General features: G+C 58.8%; 1 protein-coding gene across 3 annotated transcripts in view; it reads left to right on the plus strand.

Annotated features, from left to right (window-relative positions):
• TRAPPC9 (trafficking protein particle complex subunit 9) overlaps positions 1-19,630 on the plus strand; it is a 521,456-nt gene that overhangs the window by 459,072 nt on the left and 42,754 nt on the right. The window lies entirely within an intron of this gene.

The raw sequence follows: 19,630 nt of genomic DNA on the forward strand, positions 1-19,630 counted from the left end.
ACCCCTATACCTTGTGCTTTTCTCCAAACACCCTCTGCCGTGGCAGGCACCAGGACTGTCCTCACTCGGACCCCTTAGCCTGACGCCCACTTGGCGCCCAACCCGCTCCTACCCCCCACCCTGTGACGTCATCCACACCGTTCTTTCTGTGCCACCATTCACCCTGAGTCCCGGCTCAAGCTCCACCTTGTCTGTGACAACTGGGGCCCCTCCCCTCTTTAGGCCTTTCAGGTGACCAGGCCCTGGGGAGGGGAGTATATGGAGTGAATGTTTGTGTCCCCCCCGACTCCTGTTTGGAGATAGAGTCTCTATGGAGAGAAGGTCAAAGCAGGTCATAAGGGCGGGGTCCTGGCCCCACAGGTCGGGTGTCTCTGTACCAGGAGAGATCGGAGGGCGCTCACAGGCTCCCCAGACTCGCACACTGAGGGGCGGCCATCAGCAGGCTAAGGGCAAGCCCTCGCCAGGCCCCCAGCTTCCCTGCGTGTTGGTCTTGGCCTTCGTCTTCCAGAGCTGCAGGAAAGCAGAGCGGTCTGAGCCCCTGGCCTGTGGCTTGTCGCCGCGGCAGCCCGAGCCGACCAAGACCATGCGGAGCCAGGCTCTGTCCGCCTTCGCGTCAGCGGAGCCTCCGTCTGCACGTGGTCCCAGCCCCTGACCAGCCTGCGCTGCTGGGAGGGGACACGAGTATGCGCCACCCCCACCCCCCCAGTGTTCCTCCAAGTGCCAGCCCCCTGCCTCTTCCCTGGAAAGCCCTGGAAAGGCTCCAGCTGTTGCTCTTGGCTCTGCGGGCTCTTCTGCGGGGGCTTCTTAACCCGCACCTGCCCAGGCCTGCGGCCCCAGATGCCGTCCCCTGTCCCGTGTGCTCTCTTCCAGCAACGGCAGTCTGTGAACCTGCGCCCCTCTTGTCACCGAGGCCCTGAGCCTGGGTCTGTCTGTCCTCGGGGGTCTGGCCCAGGCGTCCTCGGGCCGTATGTGGGTTCAGCCCCTTCCGCTCACAGCGGGGAGGGTTGCCCTGAGAAGACCATTGCGGTCGTGACCTGCAAGCCCCTCAGGCCGTGTCTGGTTCCTTGGTGCCCAGCACGTGGCATGGACTGAGGCACAGACGGAGAAAGGCACCCATGCACCCGATGCCTGGCCCAAGTCCGGCCTGGCTCAACCCAAGTCAGAGAGGCTGGCTTGCAGATGTCTCAGGCCGCAGAGCTGCTTGGGCAGCCGGGGGAGGGGGCAGGCGCGTGGGCTCCTGAGTCCCCACCTGGGACTCTTTGTAGCTCGCTCGAGCCCCTGATGAAGCCGTGCGGACTGGAAGGGCAGAAGCCACAGCCGTTGTGCTGAGAAAGAACTCTCAAATCTCCGCTTTATTGCTCAGCCACTTAACTAATTCTCAGAGTGGGGACAATTTAGGCCCAGCCAATAGCGAGCCAGGCGCTGTGATTCATTTTCTCTCACCGAGCTCCGCGGGGAGAGCTCCCGCTGCTGCCTCTCTGATTCCTGCTTACCCGGCGGTTGCAGGGCAGGGGGTCCGTGGTCGCTCTCCTCCGAAGCCCTAACAAGCTCACGGAGTCTGTAAGCAACGATGAGGGTTAGGCCAATTACGAGGCCTTGCCGCTGACCTGGGTTTGCGGTCTGGAAAGCACTTAAAAACCATTTAGTATATATTTTTTTAAATGATAAAGTAATTCCTGTTTCTCTCAACCAGTGAAGTAATGCACAGGGGTTGAAAGGCACTGCTCTCCTTACCATTCCCGTCCTTCCGAGGAGAAACCCGGTGACACACGGGTGCTTCTCTCTCCCCCCACGCGCTCCAGGCCCAGGCCGCCGCATGTCGGTCTAGTTACATGCGCACGAGATGTACTTGGTTTTCACACGTGGGCCCGACTCTGTGTGTGGAGTCCTCTAAGGCCCACGGACCTGACATTTCAGGGCAGCCCGAGCCTGCTGCCCAGGCAGGTGCCGCCAGGATGGTCCCCGTGTCATTGGCCCCTGTCCTCGTATTCGCACGCTGCTGGGTAACCGGTGCCATTTCTGCTCGGACTGCCCTTGCCCCGGCCACCGGCGAGCTGGGGGAGCTCCTGTCGGTGGGTCCTGTGGATTCCGCTCCTTCGGTCCCCTGGGCATCCCCTCTGCCCGATGCTTGCGTTCTCTCAGGTGTTTGTAGAACGCCGCGGCCTGGGCGTAGGAACCGACGGCCAGATGGGGCGCGGGTGCCTTTTCCTGCTCTGGTGTTTCTTCTGGTTTTGTCCTGGTGGCTTTTGCCAGACAAAGTCTGCTTTCGGCGGCCGGGTTCGTGCACTTCGGATTGCCTCCCACGCTTCTGCGATCCAACTTTCTCTTCATTTCTTCTCTGTTCTGATTCCAAGCGTCCGTCTGTCTGGAGCTTGTGTGTGGACGATGAGGTGGACCCTGACTTGTGTGTTCCGAGAGGTTTAGTCTGTTGTGCCAGGACTGGTTTATTTTATTTTTTAAAAGAGTTACCCGTTTACAGGAACATCGGGGGGCTCAGGCTGTTGAGCATCCGAATCTGGGTTTCGGCTCAGGCCGTGATCTCAGGGTCGTGAGATCGAGCCCCGCGTCGGGCTCTGTGCTCAGTGGAGTCGCTTCTCTCCCTCTTGCTCCGGCACCCGCGAGGGGAGAAGCGGGGTGACACAGAGCATCTCGACCCGACCCCCGGCCCAGCATGGAGCCCAGCGCGGAGCCCAGCGCAAGGGCTTCATCTCAGACCCTGAGATCATGACCTTGGCTGAAATCAAGAGTCGGAAACTTAACCCACTGAGCCACCGAGGTGCCCCAGGACTAATTCATCATAAAAATCACTCTTTCTCCTCCTAATTAACATGGCACCTGTGTGGTGCGTTTCATTCTTTATGAACATGGATCTGTCTAGAGCCTCCTCTCCGCCGAATTGAAGAGACCTGCCTGTTCCTGCGTAGAGACGCTCCCCGGTACCGTGGCGGCTGCGGGTGTGTTGGTATCTGCGAAGCAGGTCCCTCCTTGCCCTTCTTGTCCTTATACTTTCCTTAGTCACACGTCCATGCGAACTTTAAGAACATTGTTGTTCAGTTGAAAATTCATATTCTAGTTAGAAATCGGAAACACATGTATATGTCAGTCGAGCCTTGAACATGGGTTTGCCCTGCAGAGGTCAACCTACAGATTTTTTCCAGTATGTACAGCACTTTCCTGTAAACATGTTTCTCCTTATGATCTTCTTGGCAGTTCCTTTTGTTTTTGTGAAAATACCGCACACGGACCGTGTAATGTACTGAATACGAGTTAGCCGACTGTCAGGCTATCAGGCGTCCGGTTGACAGCAGGCTGTTAGTTGTTAAGTTTAGGGAAGGAAACAATTATACACAGATTTTTGACTGCACGGGGTTGGGGAGTCAACACCCCTATGACCCCTGTGCTGTTCAAGGGTCAACTGTGTGGGTAAGAGATGTGCTTTTTTAAATAAAAATGTCTTGTATAATTTTGTCTTCTTCTGTTCCTGTTTCTTTCAGAAGTCTTCTGAATTTTTATTTTCATCAACCGACTTTCGGTGTTTATTAATACAGCCGTAACGTCTTTCTCATTTTAAATGTGGTGATTCCGGCTGATCGGTTTCTGGGCCGAAACCGCCCTCGGTCGTGGTGGCTTGTTCTATTGGTGCGCCCCGCTGGATCTGGTTTGCTCATATTTTATTTAGACATTTTTGCCTGTGTGCTCATAAGTGGAGTTTAACCCTAATTACGCCTGGAGCACTGTCTCCCGGTGCCCCCTCTGGGACTGCGAAGGCGGTCCCTCTCTGGGGCTTCCCCACACACGGTGTCCCGGGGAGTAGCCGTTGTGACCACCAAGTGCGCGAGGGGCTGAGGCGTCGGGGACACGGTGTGGTTCGTGCTGGGCGGTCACGGAAGGCTTTCTCAAGGTGCTGACGCTTGGCCGGACCCTTCCGGAATGAGTGAGACAGCGCAGGAGGACATCTCGTCCAGGCGTGTGCCGGAGTGCACACGGGCTGGCTCACGTTGGCAGGACCTGTGTGACTCTAGTTAACGTCACACTGGAAGCTGGGCGTCAGCTGCTGGGAAGTGTTTATGCCGTGGAAATGGGCAGCTATGACGGGCCCGGTTTCTGTTGTTGTTGCTGTTTCCCAAGCAGCAGGCTGCTGAACATTTTGCCACCGTCTGTCTTACCTTATCCTGAGCTCCTGGCCAGGGCGACGGTGAGGGCCTGGCGCCTGGAAGGGGAGCGCGGCGAACGGTGGAGGCATAGAAGCCGGGGCTGAGGGCAGGTTGCCTGTGCCCTCCCCTGTGAAATGAGGCTGATGAGCCCCACACACGTGTGTGATCAACGCGTTAGTCTCCGAGTGTGCATTGGTACCGTGGCAGCTTAAGAACACAGTCGTGAACTTCTCCGTTAATTCCTCATGTTGTTGGGATCTCCCTGATTGTACTGGGGACTCTGACACGGCTCTGTAGGACACAGGGAAGGCCCCCTCCCCTCCGGGACCCAGTTCCTAATGTCTCCGGGCTCTGGGCTGTTCACACAGCACAAGGTCGTCCCTGAAATTCCTTCCCTGAGCCACGGCCAGTCCATTGCACTGTGGAGGTGCTGGGCCTCGCGGCCGGTGCCCTCCAGCAGCGGCAGACGGGAAAAGAACTTGAACCCTCACAAAGGAAAAGCCTTCTAAAGTGAAGGCTGCCCGTCGCTCTGCCCTCAGCCTTGTGGCCACAGTGGACGGAGGGCAGCCCCAGGGGACAGGTCGGGAACAAAAAGGGAGATCCCACCAAGCCCGGCAGCAGGGAGGCCAGGAGGGCTGAGGGGGCCTTTCCCACTCTCTTCGGCTGCTCTTGGGGCAGCACGCGGGGAGGAGGCGGGGGGACAGGACGTGCCACAGTTCTTCCTGTGCGTCCTTTTCCACTCACTGATCATCTCAGTGGCTCATTAGCCGCTCCGCTGGCGAGGGAAGGGGAGCTTCTCAGATGCCGCAGCCATAAGTAAGGTTCTAAGACCCCATCTTCAGAGAAGACAGAGCCGTCCTGGCCCTGGCGTCGCGGTGGAGACGCCCGAGACTTTGAGCGTCAGCGGCTGCCCGCACTGGACGGAAGGACGCCTCTCGGAGCCGCCCTGACGGGGTGCCTGGCTGGGCACACGGTGTCCGCTCGGAGGCGGGATGTGTGGAAGGCCCAGGTGTGGGTTTGGAGCCCAGCAGCGGTCGGCACGCATGCCCGTTCACATCCAATCTGACCGAAGACAGGACACCGGTGATTTATAAAGATTCGTAAAAGAACAAGAGAACAGACATTTAGACTGGGGTGAAGGGAAAGCCAGAGCACGTGTGGGGGGTGGCCCGGGGCTGCAGGAGGACTCTGAGCCGCGGGCGGGGTGGGAGGGGAAGCCCCAGGGACACCCCTGTTCCCAGCAGGGCAAGGGCCCACGACAGCAGCCTCATCCAGAACCTTAGCCTGGCGATGACCATGCTCCCTTCTCTGAAACGTGACTATTACCTACAGAGGAAGCGATCCGCTCAGAGGGCCTTTCCTTCCCACTTGGAGGCACCATCGAAGGCAAGTCCGCGGACAGCAGCCAGATCAGAGGGAACTCCTGGTGACCTTGGGACACTTGTGGAGGCAGTTTTAGGACCAGAAGGAAGCAGACTGCTCCGTCGCTCCCCTGCACCCGCGACCACACGTCCAGGGCGGGGTGGGCCCGTCCTCCCCGGTCCAGGCTGGCCCCTTGCAGCTGGGATGTGTCCCTCACTGTCCGAAGTGTGCTTGCCGGGCAGAATGGGACATCTCCTGGGGTCACCTTACATCCTTCCCCGCCTCACGGGCCTTCCCAAACCCCAGGTGCACCGAGCTGCTTTGGGTCTAGAAGGGGCTCCTGGCACTCACTCCTGCTCTCTGAACAACCAGCTCTCCCTACACCCTGCTTTGCCTGAGTGACTCCTTTCGTCTCTCAGGTCTGGCCTTCCAGGAGTTTCCGTGGTTGGCCAGTCTGCCCCGAGCGCTCTGTAGGTTGTCCGCTGGATGTTCACCAGCCGTGATGGTTCTTTTGCAGGTGTTGGCCCGTGGTAGAGAACTTGGGCTCAGGAGTCAGGCTGCCGGGCTCACTCCGGGCTCTGACACCTGTTCCCCAGGATGCCTGGTGCAGGGTCCTCAGCCTCCCGGGACCTCAGCCTGTCCGTCTTGTCTGGAAGGTGGCGATGGTAGTTCAAGGTGTGAACGGGAGTAGTGGTTAGACATGTCTTCCGTGTGCTCACGGCCCAGGCCGGCCGCCTCCACTGCGAGCCTCTGCAGGCAGCACGGTGCCCGGCCCTCCGGAAACAACAGAGGGACAGACAGCAGGTGAATGAGGGAACATGGGGTGTGAGCGAGCTCCAGGGAGTCCCGGGAACTTAGAAACAGCAAGAATTTTGAATCTCAGGGCAGCTGTGTGACCTTGAGCCGGTTACCTACCATCCCCCACCCCAGTATCGAGTCTGACCCAGGCTGCTGATGTTGGCCTTCTGCCGCTGGAGGAGGAGAGCCCCGAGATGCAGGGGGCACCTGAGGCCCAACCGCCCCGGGGCCGTTCTGCTCCTCCTCCTCCCCAGCTGTTTCGGGCGGGAGGCTGAAGCGATGGTCCGCAGCGCCTCTCCCCAGCCTGGCCCCGGAGTGCAGCTGGCCCAGGTGGAGAAGGGGGAGCTGCTGGGTCCCCGGCTGGGTGCCTCTTGCTTGGCCATACATGGCACTGTTGGCAGCAGAGGGCACGTGGGTTTCCGGGAGCCGGGGTGGCCCTGCTGTGTCTGTCCTCACGAGCTCCGCAGGCATGGGGTCCTGATGCGGCTCTGCCTCTGTCTGTCCTTGGCATTCTTGCCAGCATTTTCCAGCATGGGACACAGCCGTCCTTTTGCTTCTAGGCTGGCCAGAGGCGTCTGGGGGGCGCTCTGCGGGCAGGCCTGGATTCAGAGTCTGGCCCTGCCGCTTGTTAGCCAGTAAGCGCTGGAGAAGGAGTGTTTGTTCAGAGGATGAGTTTACGTCTCCCTGCGAACTGAGCCCAGGAACGTGAAGCTTGTCTCCCCTGAGGAGCCCCAGGTCACGGGTCCCTCTCGGTGTCCTCCTGTCGGCCACGGGCCCCACCTCTCACCTGTTGGTCTCCTCCTCCTCCTGCTGACCGCAGGCAACTCAGGGGCAGTTCTCTCCCACGTCCTGACAGCCAAGAGGTTCTAGAACCTTCTTGGTTTCTTGTCCTCTATTCTCTGTTCGAAACCGATTGGCCTGGACACAGGTCCGCTGCCGGACTTCGTTCTACCACCACGTCTCCCGGTGGCCGATCCTCCCCTCTGACATCCCCGTTGGGCCCAGGCCCCAGAACAGAGACGTCCAGTGGGACTGCCCGGCTGTAGCAGGTGCTGGAGCATCATGGTTCTTTCCCGGCCTCCACGCACGCAGGGTGGAGGAAGAGGGAGGGAGGAGAGAGCTTCGGGGCCAGGTTGTCGTGGGCTCATTCTGGTGTCATCTCCCCCAGGAACCCTCTGACTCCTCCCAGCCGGGTTGAGCTCTCCCTCCTCTGGGCCGCAGTTCCTACCGCAGCCCCCTCTCCACGCAGTCACTGTGGGCTCCTGGAGGCCTGTGACATCGGCTTCACTCTCTGTCACCGGAGCAGGCCCCCAGGAGTCGAGGCCCCCGCCCACTCTGAGCAGGCGCTGGGCCCAGGAGGCCCCTCAGACCCCGCGTGGACTGTTGGCCTCACCGCCTCCAGGCCGCTCCAGTGCCCGGCGCTCACCCTCCACCAAGCCTGGGCCCCTGTGGCTCAGCGCCCTCACTGGCCCGCGCTGCACTGAGGACTGGCGTCAGCCAGCCTCCTAAGGGGAGGCCTGGAGGCAGCCCTCCCCGGAGCTCTGCGGGGAAGAGAGGTCTTGACTTAGACCCTGGGGCAGCGGGAGGCCTGGCTTGGCTCTCACACTGCTCACGCCGTCACCCCACCAGCCCTGCAGAGGGTGCATCCTTGGGATGGACCTTGTAGAGGACACAGAAGCTCAGAGGTTATGTGGCTTCTTCAAGGTCAGGCAAACTCGAAGTCCCCTCCGTGTGGGTCGCAAGTCCTCCTGCTTTCTTACCCTTTCCGAGATGGCTGGGCCTCTCTGCTCTCACCCACTTCCCCAAGAGACTTGGAGAGCCTGGAAGACAGCCTGGAGGAGGGGGCAGAAGGGGGAAGGAACTGCCTTCCCCAGGACCTGCCAGGGGTCCGGCGCAGAGCTCGCTTTCCATGGGATCACACAACCCGTGTTTGTCCGGTGTCCAGTACAGCCTCGTCTGACATGCGGATCGCTTTTGTCCTCCCACCGCCGAGCAGGGTGGGCACTGGGCCCACTTCCCAGCCAAGGGGACCGGGCGCCGGCCCGCTCTGTGCGGGACCCAGACTCCGGACTGCAGTTCTGTGCTCCCCACACCGATGTGCTCGGGCTCCGAGTGCCAGCTCATTCATTAACTCTGCTCTTTGATGCTTCGTTTTCTGCAAGAATATTTTTTATTTATGTTAATACACACACAGGGCCAAAGAAGCTGGCTAGTTGTAGGAGACACACGATGAAACCCACAGTCCAGTCTCCCCGTGTGGCTGAGCCCTGACCCCGAGCCCCCTGCCGGTGCCCAGTGCTCAGAGCCCACCTGAAGGAAGTGACCGAGGTCAGGCCAGCAGTGCCCACCGGTCTCCGTCTCCGGAGTCCCCGGGCCGGACATCTGCCGACTTCCTGCCTCTACCCTCTGGCTGTAGGCGGGTCCGGTTTTAGGTTAAATCCCCCTGAGTTGCTTCTGTTAGGCGTGGCACGGCGAGGTGAGCACTCACGGTCGAGCCACTTCTCTGCTGTGGGCTGCACTTCCTTCTTTGTATAATTTTTTGCTTTTCCTGCAGTTAATGATTGCCTCTTTTTCTTTCTTAATTTTTCTGTGACCCTACGTAGTGTTCTCGAGCTCTCCGCCAGAGCGCTAAAGCCTCTCTACCACTAGCCCCGTCGGCTGACCTGCAGGGTTTGCCTTGTTCCTGGTGGCCTCCCGTCTCCGCCGTCTGGGCCATGCCCCGCAGGCTGCCCGGCTGCGCCCGCCTCTCCTCCCCCTGCCTTTCTCTTGCTGGGCCTTCCCCTGCAGCCGGCCGGAGCACGTCCTCTAGCGCTGTCCCAGGAAAGACCGTAGAGGGAAAATGCTCTGAAATACCGCACAGCTGAAAATTATCTTCGTTCTCCTAAAAACCTAATTGATGATTCGTTTGGATTTAGAATTTGGATTTCTTTTTCCTTTGGCATTTTGAAGGCATTTCTGCTGTCTTCCAGCTTCTAGAAACTTGCATGTCTAAGACGTGATTCTCCAAGGTCCTGTTGAGTTGTCTCAACAGGAATTCCGAATTCCCGACTTTGGTGAATCAGCAGCGTCCCTCTGTCGGGAACCTCTGGGTCCTCTCTTCCTCCTCCAGCATCTGTCATCTCATGTAATCTGGTGTGGTTCTTTTGGAAATCCTTTGTACGGTACCCTTAGTGGGCCGTGTCCTTGTAATAAAACCACCAGGACAGTTTCTTCTGTGATTGCTATAATTCTCGCCCTTCTGCTCCCTTGGTTTTCTCTTCCAGGACGCTCGCTAGCTGGAGGTCGGGCCTCCTGAGCTGGTCCTTTAATTTCCTTTTCTTCCCATCTTGCATCTCAGAATTTTCACTCTGCTGCCCAGGAGGTGTCCCCGGGTTTATCTCCCGTCCATGTGTGGGATTTCTGTGACTGTTCCAGTGACATTGTTAGTCCCCTGGGGCTCGTCGTTGCTCTGCCTCTGCCCCCTTTCTTCCTCACAGACAGACCGCCGCCTCTGGTCTCAGAGTGTCAGGCCCAGCTTCCCGTGAAGGAGCCTGGCTTCTCCTTCTCTTGTTCTCCGTTATTTCTCCCAGGCGCCTTCGCCGTGGAGGCGTCCCCCAGTGACTGTGCCCCGCAGCCATCATTCCTGTCAAAGAGGGACCCCCAAGCTGGTGGAGAGGAACAGGGGCCCCTCTAGGGACCGAAGCCTTCGGTTTTTACTCGGGACTGACCCCCCGGGTCTGCTGGTGGGGGCATCAGGTCGGGGGAGGGGCTGCTCGTCTCAACACTTGGTGTCTGGACCCCACAGGGTCTTGGGTCCAGAGGCCCCCGGGTCGAGGTCACGCCCTCTGTCCTGTCTGACTGAGGTCCACCGAAGCCCCGGCCGTCTCGGGGGGAGGAGTTTGAGTAGCGCCGTGCGGTAAGTGTTTCAACAGCCCGCTCTCCGGGGGAGGCGTGGGGGCAGCCCCGCTCTATAGCGTCTGCTGGGTTCCGAGAGCCTGTAGTCCTAGTGGCCGACCTCAAGCGGCCAGCACGATGTCAGCCACCTGAGAAGGTCCGAACTGTGTTGCTGTGCCGACGTCCTGCCCCCACCTCCCGCCCCGCTCCCTGCTCCCGGCAACTGCCGCTCACCTCCTCGCTTCTTCCCAGAGTTCACTGCCCTCCTTCTACAGCGGCTGTCGCCTCTCCCTCCTCCGGCTTCAGGCCTCACTTATCCCACCGCTATCCTGTTGGCGGGTGTCAGGAGGCCGTGGAGATGGTCACGTGCGTGCCGTCCACCTGACTCCCCGAATCCCTCCCTACCGGAGTCCTTCCAGGTCCCCGGTGAGCCTGTCCCCAGGCAGGTGCACCCACAGCAACACCTGCTCAGGGAGCCCTCGGGGAGCAAGGTGGGGGCGGGGCTGCTGGGACCGAGGAGGAACTGTGGGTTTCAGTGCGCTGGGGAAGCGTGGCTGACCTCGGGGCTGGCCCATCCCTGTTGGGGGTTGTCTTGTGGTGACCTGGCTGGGGGGCACGTGTCCGTGGCTGGTGTGGGTTGGGGTGTGACGTTGCTGACGGGGGCAGGGCCGAGAGACAGTGGAGGCTGCGGTGGGGGGAGGGGGAGGGGCGGTGTGGTGGTGGGAAGGAGACCGTGCGGAGGAACAAGGGCCCAGGACGGGTTCCTTGGGGAGACCCCTGTCCGCCGGCGCCGTCCCCACGGAGCATTCCCCTGCCACACCTCCTGGAGTGGGCCGTCGCCCAGCAGCCTCTGGAGGCTTCCTGCCGCTCCTGGCTCCCGGTCAGCCGGCCCATGGGCGTCCTCAAAGAGGACATTTCACTGTCTGTCATGGTGCTGGAGTCAGTGTCCCTGGTGTGCCTCTCCGTGGATGAAACAGCTTCTGAGCAGGTCCAGGGCACACTTTCTCCTTGTGAGGTAAAGGCTGAGAGGACAAAGTGAGGGGTGACCTGCCCTTGGCATTTGCTGCCCCGTCCTCAGAAGGGCTATCGTGGGAGCTGCTCTTGGTGCCGAGACGCTCCAGTCCTCAGAGAGCTGTCCTGGCCGCGGACCTCGGTCACGTGCCGGAACACAGGGCCAGTCAGCACATCCTCTGCTCAGGCGGGAGACCCAGGAACCTGCCCATGACCCGCAGAAGCCCGCACGAGGGTGCCCGCAGCCACACCGCTGGGACAGCCCCGAGGGGCAGCAGCCGACCTAGATGCCCGTCCGGTGATGGGCGGACGCACAGATGTGTCTGTCCGCACAGTGCGGTACTGCTCAGTTGTGCGCAGGAAGGAAGCGCCGATAGACGCTGGACACGAATGACGAACGTGACAAGGGTCGTGCTGAGGAAGAGAAGCCAGACGTGAGACGGTGCGTGTCACGCGATTGTGTTCATGGGAGACGTCTAGAGCAGGTAAACCGACAGAGACAGAAAGCAGACGCGCGGCTGTGGGACGGCGGGGCAGAGTGACAGTGGACCGTGACAGGGATCCTGGCAAGAGGGATGGAACTGTCCCAGAGTCGGGGTGGCGGTGGTTACGTGGCAGTGAATGTGCTAAACCCATTGAATCGTGCGATGTAAACGCATGAGCTGTTTCGTGACGTCCGGCAGGACCTGGCCCTGCCTCTGCCGCCGCTGGGTCCGCTGTGGCCGAGCTCCCGAGACGTCCGGGGTCTTGGCCTCCTCTTGTGTGAAACGAGACCGTGACACAGCTAAAGGGACACTCATCACGTCTGTGCCCGCCCCATCTTGCGAATACCCTTCCCGTGCATGGGGAGCGTCCCACACGGCGGGTCCTGCTTATCCAGGGTGAAGCGAGCACTCGGGTCCTGCCCCCAGGCACCGCCGTCGGCTGCCTGCATGGGTCGCTGCCTCCAGTCAGGCCGGCGTCTGGCCCGGGTCTCCCCGAGGGCCTAGGCAAGTGATTGGTAGATAACTGAATGCTTGTTAATAGTAGATAGTGCGTCTTGTAATATGGTTCGGCACATTTACTAAAGAAGGTGATGGATAGCTTGCTTCTGAGGAAACTGTGTCTCCGTAAAACTGCCCAAACCCCACAGTGTGCCAGGAAGATACTTGTCATTCCCTCCACCCCAGGTTCCTACGGCCCGCGGTGCCACCAAGCGCGTCCTGATAACCTCCATGTTGTTCCCGTGGAGTCTGGGACACCTGCAGTGCCACAGACAGGCCTACTGTGGAAGCCTCCCTTGGGGAGGAGCCCCACGGGATATGGGGACAAGCCTGCACCCCTCACCTTGCCCCAGGAGATGAGGAGTCCCCAGAGGGGCCCCAGCCTCTTTACAGGGCAGCCCATCTGGCTCTGCGTGGAAGGAAAGTGAGTTATCCCTCTTCCCAGACCCTCTGGCCCGACCCTGGATGCACATGAGGGAACAGAGGTCCAGACCAGGGGGACGGGGGGAGGGCTTACCTCCAGGTCACAGCTGAGCTGTGATTCCCCACCCAGAGCCCCTGCCTGGGTGAGGGTGAGCACATACCTGAGGCCGCGTCTGTGGGGCACTGGCCACCCAGTCCACAGATGGCAGAGCATGAGGTTACAAGGGGACAGAGGCGTGCAGGCAACAGTGACATACTTGGGCCCCCACAGCGCAGATCACACAGGCGGCAATGGGTGCGGGACAGGCAGGGTTTGCATCTCGAGGGCAGCTGCGATGGCCTCCGGGTCCCTGCGCCCAGCACAGAGCCAGGCTTGGTCAGCGTTTAATGCGGGACTGCCAGGAGGCTTCCTGGCCCCAGCTCCCTGCCCTGGCAGTCCTAGAGCGCGTTCTCACTGCTCCTCTACAGACAAACTCACAGGAGCCCCATGTGTGTTTGCCCAGGGGCCCAGCGTGGACAGTGGAGAACAGGCATCGAGTTTCCGTGGCGATGATCTGGCTCCGAGTACAGCTGGCACCAGAGCCCTCTGCAGTCAGACAGAAAACGTGGTTGCAAGGCAGTGGGCCCTTTTGGAAGCCAGTAAGGAGGGACGGTTTGGATAGCTTGAGTGTCAGCATTTGGCAGTGGGGGTATGGGGATTCCGCTTGTCTGCAGAGTTCTCCCCACCTGCACGAAGGGTGGTAAGGTAGGCAAGCAATGGCCCTCCAAAAGATGTCCAAGCCTTTGTCCCCAGGACCTTGGGAATGTGAGCATGGATGGCCAAAAACGTGGTCTTTGCAGATGTGATTAAGGGAAGGAGCTTGAGATGAGATCATCCTAGATTATCTCTCTGCAGGGGCCCTAAATGCAATCACATCTGTCATGACGGGGGAGGCTGTGGCCCTGTGACTCTGGAGGCAGAGGTCGGTGATGGGACCACAAGCCAAGGAGTGCTGGCCACTGCCAAGAGCTGGAGAAAATGAGGAACGGAATCTCTCCAGGGCTGCCGCCAGAGGGAGTGCTGCCCTGCCAACACCTTGATTTTGGTCTAGTGATACTAATTTCAGACTTCAGGATCTAGAACTGTAAAAGAATAAATTTCCATTGTTTTAAGCCACAAAGGTCAATATCTCCAGGATCCCAGAAGCTTATCTTTAAGGTAGTATTTCTAAATAAGGTGGTATTTCTAAAGCCCAGCTCTGATGAAAAGTCTTTGTTCCCACACAAGGTGGTATACCCAGTGTTTGTACATGCTAGCAAGAAACAGTCCAAAAATGAATTAAGAACACAATTCTGCCTACAATAGCAGGAAAGAGAATAAAATACTCAGGAATAAACCTAACCTAAGAAGTATATGGTGTATATGTACCCTGAAAATTATAAAATGTCCTTGCAGGAAACTGATGAAAATGTTTAAAAACCTAAGTAAATAGAAAGACGTCCTTTGTTCATGGATTGGACTGCTAATTTTGCTGAGGTATCATTAGTCCCCAAACTGGTCTGCAGATTCAACACAATTCTGATCAAAATCAAAAGCTAGCTTCTCAGCAGAAAATAACAAGCTGATCCTAGATTCTTAGGAAAATACAAGTGACCCAGAATAGCCAAAATATATTGAGGGGGAAAAGAAGAACAAAGCTGGAAAATTTACTCTTCCCAGTTTCAAACTTACCATAAAGCTATAATAATCATGAGCCGCCTGGGTGGCAGTCAGCTACATCCAACTCTTGATCTCAGCTCAGGTCTTGATCTCGGGGTCATGAGTTCAAGCCCCACATTGGGCTCCACACTGGGCATGGAGCCTACGTTCAAGAAAATGCTATTATAATAATCAAGACAGTGTGGTTCTGTCACAAGACATGTAGGTCAATGGAATAAAACTGAGTGTCCAGAAATAAACCTTCACATTAATGAATCGATTTTCAACAAGGTGGCAAGACAGTTCAATAGAGAAAGAAGAGTCTTTTCAACAAATGGCACAGGGACGACTGGATATCCATGTGCAAAAGAACAAAATTGGACCCCTACCTCACACCATATGTAAAGGTTATCTCTAAATGAATCAAATACCTACCTTGTAAAAGCTGAAGTTATCAAACACTTAGAAGAAAACAAGGGAGTAAATCTTCATGACTTTGGATTGAGCAGTATTTTCCCAGATTGGACACCAAAGTGCAACAACAAAAACAAAAGATAATCTGGTTTTCATCACAATGAGAAACTCTGGTGCTCCTAATTTGGGACACCATCAAGAAACTGAAAAGGCAACCCACAGAATAGAAGAAAATATTTGTAAGTCATGTGTCTGATAAGGGGCTGGTGTCCAGAATATATAAAAGACTCTTTCAACTAAGCAATGAAGACAAACAGTCTCATCTAAGAACCGGCAAAGGACTTGACTGGATGTTTCTTCAAGGAAAAAGCCAACGGCCAACAAGCACATGAATGGATGTTCAACATTATTAGTCCTTTGGGGAATACAAATCGGAAACACAGTCAACTCCACGTCTCCCCACGAGGATGGCTGGTGTTGGCGACGATGTGGAGAAATGGGAACCTCATATGTGGCCGGTGGGACCGTGAGCTAGCACAGCTGGTCTGGAAGCCAGTCTGGCGGTTCCTCACAAAGTTAAACATAAAGTCACCGTGCGGCCGCGTGGGCCATTCCACTCCCAGATAAATGTACCCGCACAAAAGTACATGCATGACAGCGGCGTTGCTCATCAGAGCCGACCAGGAGAGACAGCACCGGTGTCTGCCCCGACGGACAGATGGACACGGCGTGGATCGTCCGTGTTGCAGGCATTACCTGCCCGTGGAAAGAAATGCAGACGTGTTCGTGCCACGTGGATGAGTCTTGGACACATGACGCCGGCTGAGGGAAGGCCAACACGGGCTCACCTATTGTTGGATTCCATTTATATGGAACGGCCACAAGAAGCAAATGCGGAGAGATGGAAACGAGACTAGTGGTTGCCAGCCTGGGAGGGGTGCGGGAGAGGCTGGCAGCCCGGGAGGGGTGCGGGACAGGGTGGGCGGGAACAGACCCAGTGGCGGTCAGGGATGCACGCCTCTGAGTCCCAGCATCGCGTGGTGACCTTCAGCCCCCCCCACAGTGCACAGCTGGGCTCCGAACACCCGGAAGAGCCCAGGACAGTGCTCAGGGGCTGACTTGTGGGCACCGCTGTGAGCAGCACAGAAAGGAAAGGAAGCCTCTCGAGCACGCGCCCTCCCCACACTCCCATCACCAGGACTGCTGAGCCCAAGCCCGGCTCGCGCTGTACTAAAGAGGTCGGGTTTTCTTACTGCAGCCTGAGCCTGGCCGCCACCTCCCACGCCGGGTTTGCTCAGGGACTGTTCACCATGGGCTGATGACCCCGAGCATTACCGCACTGGGGTCCCTGTTCCCTCCCGTGCCATTTCGAGGATTGATCTCAGGGTGGTAATTGGCTCATGCTTGGCTGGTTTTCAATTCCAAAGTTCTGCCTCCCTCCTCTGGAGCCTCACAAGGGGCCTGGGCGAACGCTGTGATCTCCGGTCGCTTCCCGCACGCGAACCGCGTGCTCTGGGTTTCAGGTTAGTGCGGGGTTGTCTTTCAGAGAGTTGGAGAGGACGTTTCAGATGCGGAGTGATGGCCGTGAGTGCTCATCAAAGTATCCACTTACTCATGACGTCACCTCCTCCGCCGCCCCCACCGCCGGCTTGATTACAGATCCTATCAGCCGCATTGCCTGGCAATTAAGCCATGCGGGGCCGGGGAGAGCTGATTCTGAGTCACAGAAGCACCGACTTCTGGGGCTGGAAGGTTTCTGGGGATTATCGGACCATGTCCCCGACCCCTGGGAGTGTTTGAGGGCTCTGTGTCCAGGAGAAGCACGGGGTCTTGCTGAGGGGCCCACGGAGAGGTCAGCCGAGATGCCCAGCGGCAGCCTGCCTCCCCCACTCGTTGGCAGGGACCTTGCTTGCGCTGCGGTCCTTGGTGGATGGGTCTTGGGCAGGGTACAAACCTGTGTCTGCGGCAGCCAGGAGGCTGGGTCCCCACGCCTGACCTGCCACAGCCTAAGGGGACCTGGGCCAGCCTGCTTCAGCCCCTGAGCCTCGGGTGTAAAGAGCCCACCTCGGCTCAAAGAACCAACTTCTGTCCTCAGTCTGTGCTCGGGAACCCACCACGACCCGGCTCCCCAGGGAGCAGAGAGGACTAAGCGACTGAGGCATGAGGAGTGCCCCCGCACTCAGTCGGCACCGCGTAAATCCTGGCCCTGCCTTTCTCTTCCCTCGCCGTCTTCCCCCAGGCTTAGGAGAGGAGTAGATGGGCCTTCTCAGGCCATAGGTCTGTCGCCGGGTCCCCTTCAGGACACACGCAGCCTCCGTCAGAAGAACAGCCTTAGAGGTCCAGTGACTCTCAGCAACCCTGTACCGATTGTTCGGGACACGAGGTTGCACAGTCTGCTTGTATGTCTTCCTCCGACACCTGTCCCTGCCAGCCTCCGAGAGCTCCCGGGCAGACACGGTATCCATGCCACCATGTGCATGAGGACAGCCTCTGCTGGTGCCGGCCATGGACCTGACAGAGAATGCAGGGGAAGGCTCGGTGTGCACGGAATGGGGGCTCTGTGGCCGGCCCCATGCCTGGAACGGGACCAGAAAGGAGAGCCAGGTCACTGTCTGGCTGCTGGAGCGTGCGTGTTCCCACCTGGGTCTCCCGAGTGCCTCCCTGAGCCCTTTGTGGGGACCACTGCCTCTGGCGCAGTCGAGGCTCCCGGAAACCCCCCACGTGATGAGAATACACTGGTTTGCTGACAGCAACTTTGGGCAACGCTCTTTGAGTCCTACAGTAGTTTGGCAAACGCTAGAGGGGCTTTCTTGTGGATGTGCCAGGTGGGTTCTGAGCTCCTGGGCAGAGCTAGGATGGAGGCCCGGGGGCACCAGGACACGTGGGAAGTCTGTCCATGGGCACCAAGTGCAATGTGGAGGATCCAAGTGAAGAGGGTCAAGGAGGTGGCAGAGGTAAGGACAGCTGTCAAGGAAGGCCTCTCACGGGACATCTGCAGGAAGGGAGAGGGCAGGGGTGCAGGGGGCCCCTGCAGCTCCAAATGCAAGAAGCTGTCCTGCAACGGGGAGTATGAGTGTCCTGGGCAGAGTCAGGAACAGGGAGGAAGGGAATGGGCCCCCTGCACCCCTCCCACAGCTTAGTCTTCACAGCAGCCCTGGGAGGTAGTAGTTCTGTCCTGCTGTACAGAGGGAGAAAGTGAGGCTCAGAGAGGTTGAGCATCCTGCCTAGGACACACAGCCCCATAAGTGGCAGAGGCTCCCCTGCCCCTGAGAGCTGGGCCCCTTTGACCTCCCGGTGGAATGTGCCAGACCAGTGAGTCCCCTGTCTTGGGCAACAAGCAAATCCTGTGGGCTCTGAGACTGCCGGGAGCTCTGCTGTGCAGCTGCCCTGCCAGCCCCAGCTCCTGTCCTGCAGACGGGTGGCTGCCCCGGGAGCCCTCGGTCACTCCACTTTCCTCTGAACGAAGCTGGTTCTCAGCTGCTGTTGGGCAGCGTCTCTGCAGGAAAGGATTGAAAATCCAGCTAGATAGGGGCACACTGCCCCAGAGACGGTGCCGCCCAGGAACCCCCTGGTTGGCCCATGGATGCCCACTCTGCCGTGCTCAGGCCTGCTTCCCCTGAGCGGTGGGTGCAGATGGGCGGAAGCCTTGCCCTCTCTGGGGGCTGCCAGGGCCTTTTCCTCACAGAAAGGAGAAGTGGGGCCCCTAGGCCTGGCCCCAGGTGTGCTCAGGCTCCTGGCAGCAGGCTGGGGCTCTGCTCAGGGGGAGCAGTGATGCCTCGCTCTCCCGCACATGGGACAGGGGTGCCCGAGTGTGCGTGTGTGCACACCCCCCAGGCTGCAGAGGCTGCCCATGGCCAGTCACCTGAACAAACGAGCTGCCGTCTGACCAGGAGGTGTGTGTGGTCCCTGTAAGCCCCGTGTCCTCCTCCTGCCTCAAGTGCACTCCCCTGCAGCCCTGTGGAGGCGTGGGGCTGCTTGCTTCTTCGTCAGGGGCCATCCGGTGCCCCGTACGATGTCCGGCAGCCCCCTGGCCTCTGCCCGCTAGATGCCAAGGGCATGCTTACTCAGATGTGACAACCAAAGTTGTCTGCAGACATGAGCAAGTGTCCTGGCGTGGGAAGAGGCAGAATCGCCCCTGCCTAGAACGCCAGCTCTGCACCCGCACCCTTTGCCGTGCTGCCCTCACCCGGGTCCCGGGGCCGGGTCTCTGGCTGGAGGGCGCGGCGCGGGCCGGGTTGTGCCCAGTGATCAGGGACCGCTGGGCCTTTGCACCCTACACCTTCAGCCCCGCTCCCCATCCCCAGCATGGCACTTGCTGGAGAGCAAAGCTGCCCTCCTGGGGTCATTTATTCTCAGATGACAGTTGTGAGAATCTGGGCGGTCGATTCAGAACTCGTGAATTCGATTAGCTGAGCTGAGCTCTTTGGCGCCGGTGTTAGCAGAGCACTTGGGCCCCCGGTTCAAACAGAGCTAAACTTATCTTTGGGAAAATAGACTGTGTTTGAGGCCTAATCATAGGCATTAAAGCCATTAATTAGTAATAAGATTCAATTTTCCGGTGTCCTGCCCGCGTGTGTGTCCTGATGCCGGGATTGTGCCGAGAGCGTGTTCCGCAGATGCACGGGCAGACACCTGCTGCCCCAGCTCCGCAGTCACACGTCGTCATGTTCCCCAGCCCAGCCAGGCCCCAGATAACCCCATTACCGAGGGAGATGAGCCGCACCACATGTCCTGCCCGCGGCGGGGAGGGGCGGCGGCCGGGCGGCGGCGGGAGTCGGCAGCCCCAGCCCGCGAAGCCCTCCTTAATCACATTACCGATTTCGCCTGTTCCCATCAGGGCTCTTAATGAAATGGATGTGCTCAGCCCAGTGTGGAGCTCTCGCTCAGTAAGGCTGCCTTTTTGTCCTCCCCAATAACGCGCTTGCCTCAATCTT

Source organism: Neovison vison, chromosome 4 (assembly GCF_020171115.1).
Source record: "Neovison vison isolate M4711 chromosome 4, ASM_NN_V1, whole genome shotgun sequence".
NCBI lineage: Eukaryota > Metazoa > Chordata > Mammalia > Carnivora > Mustelidae > Neogale > Neogale vison.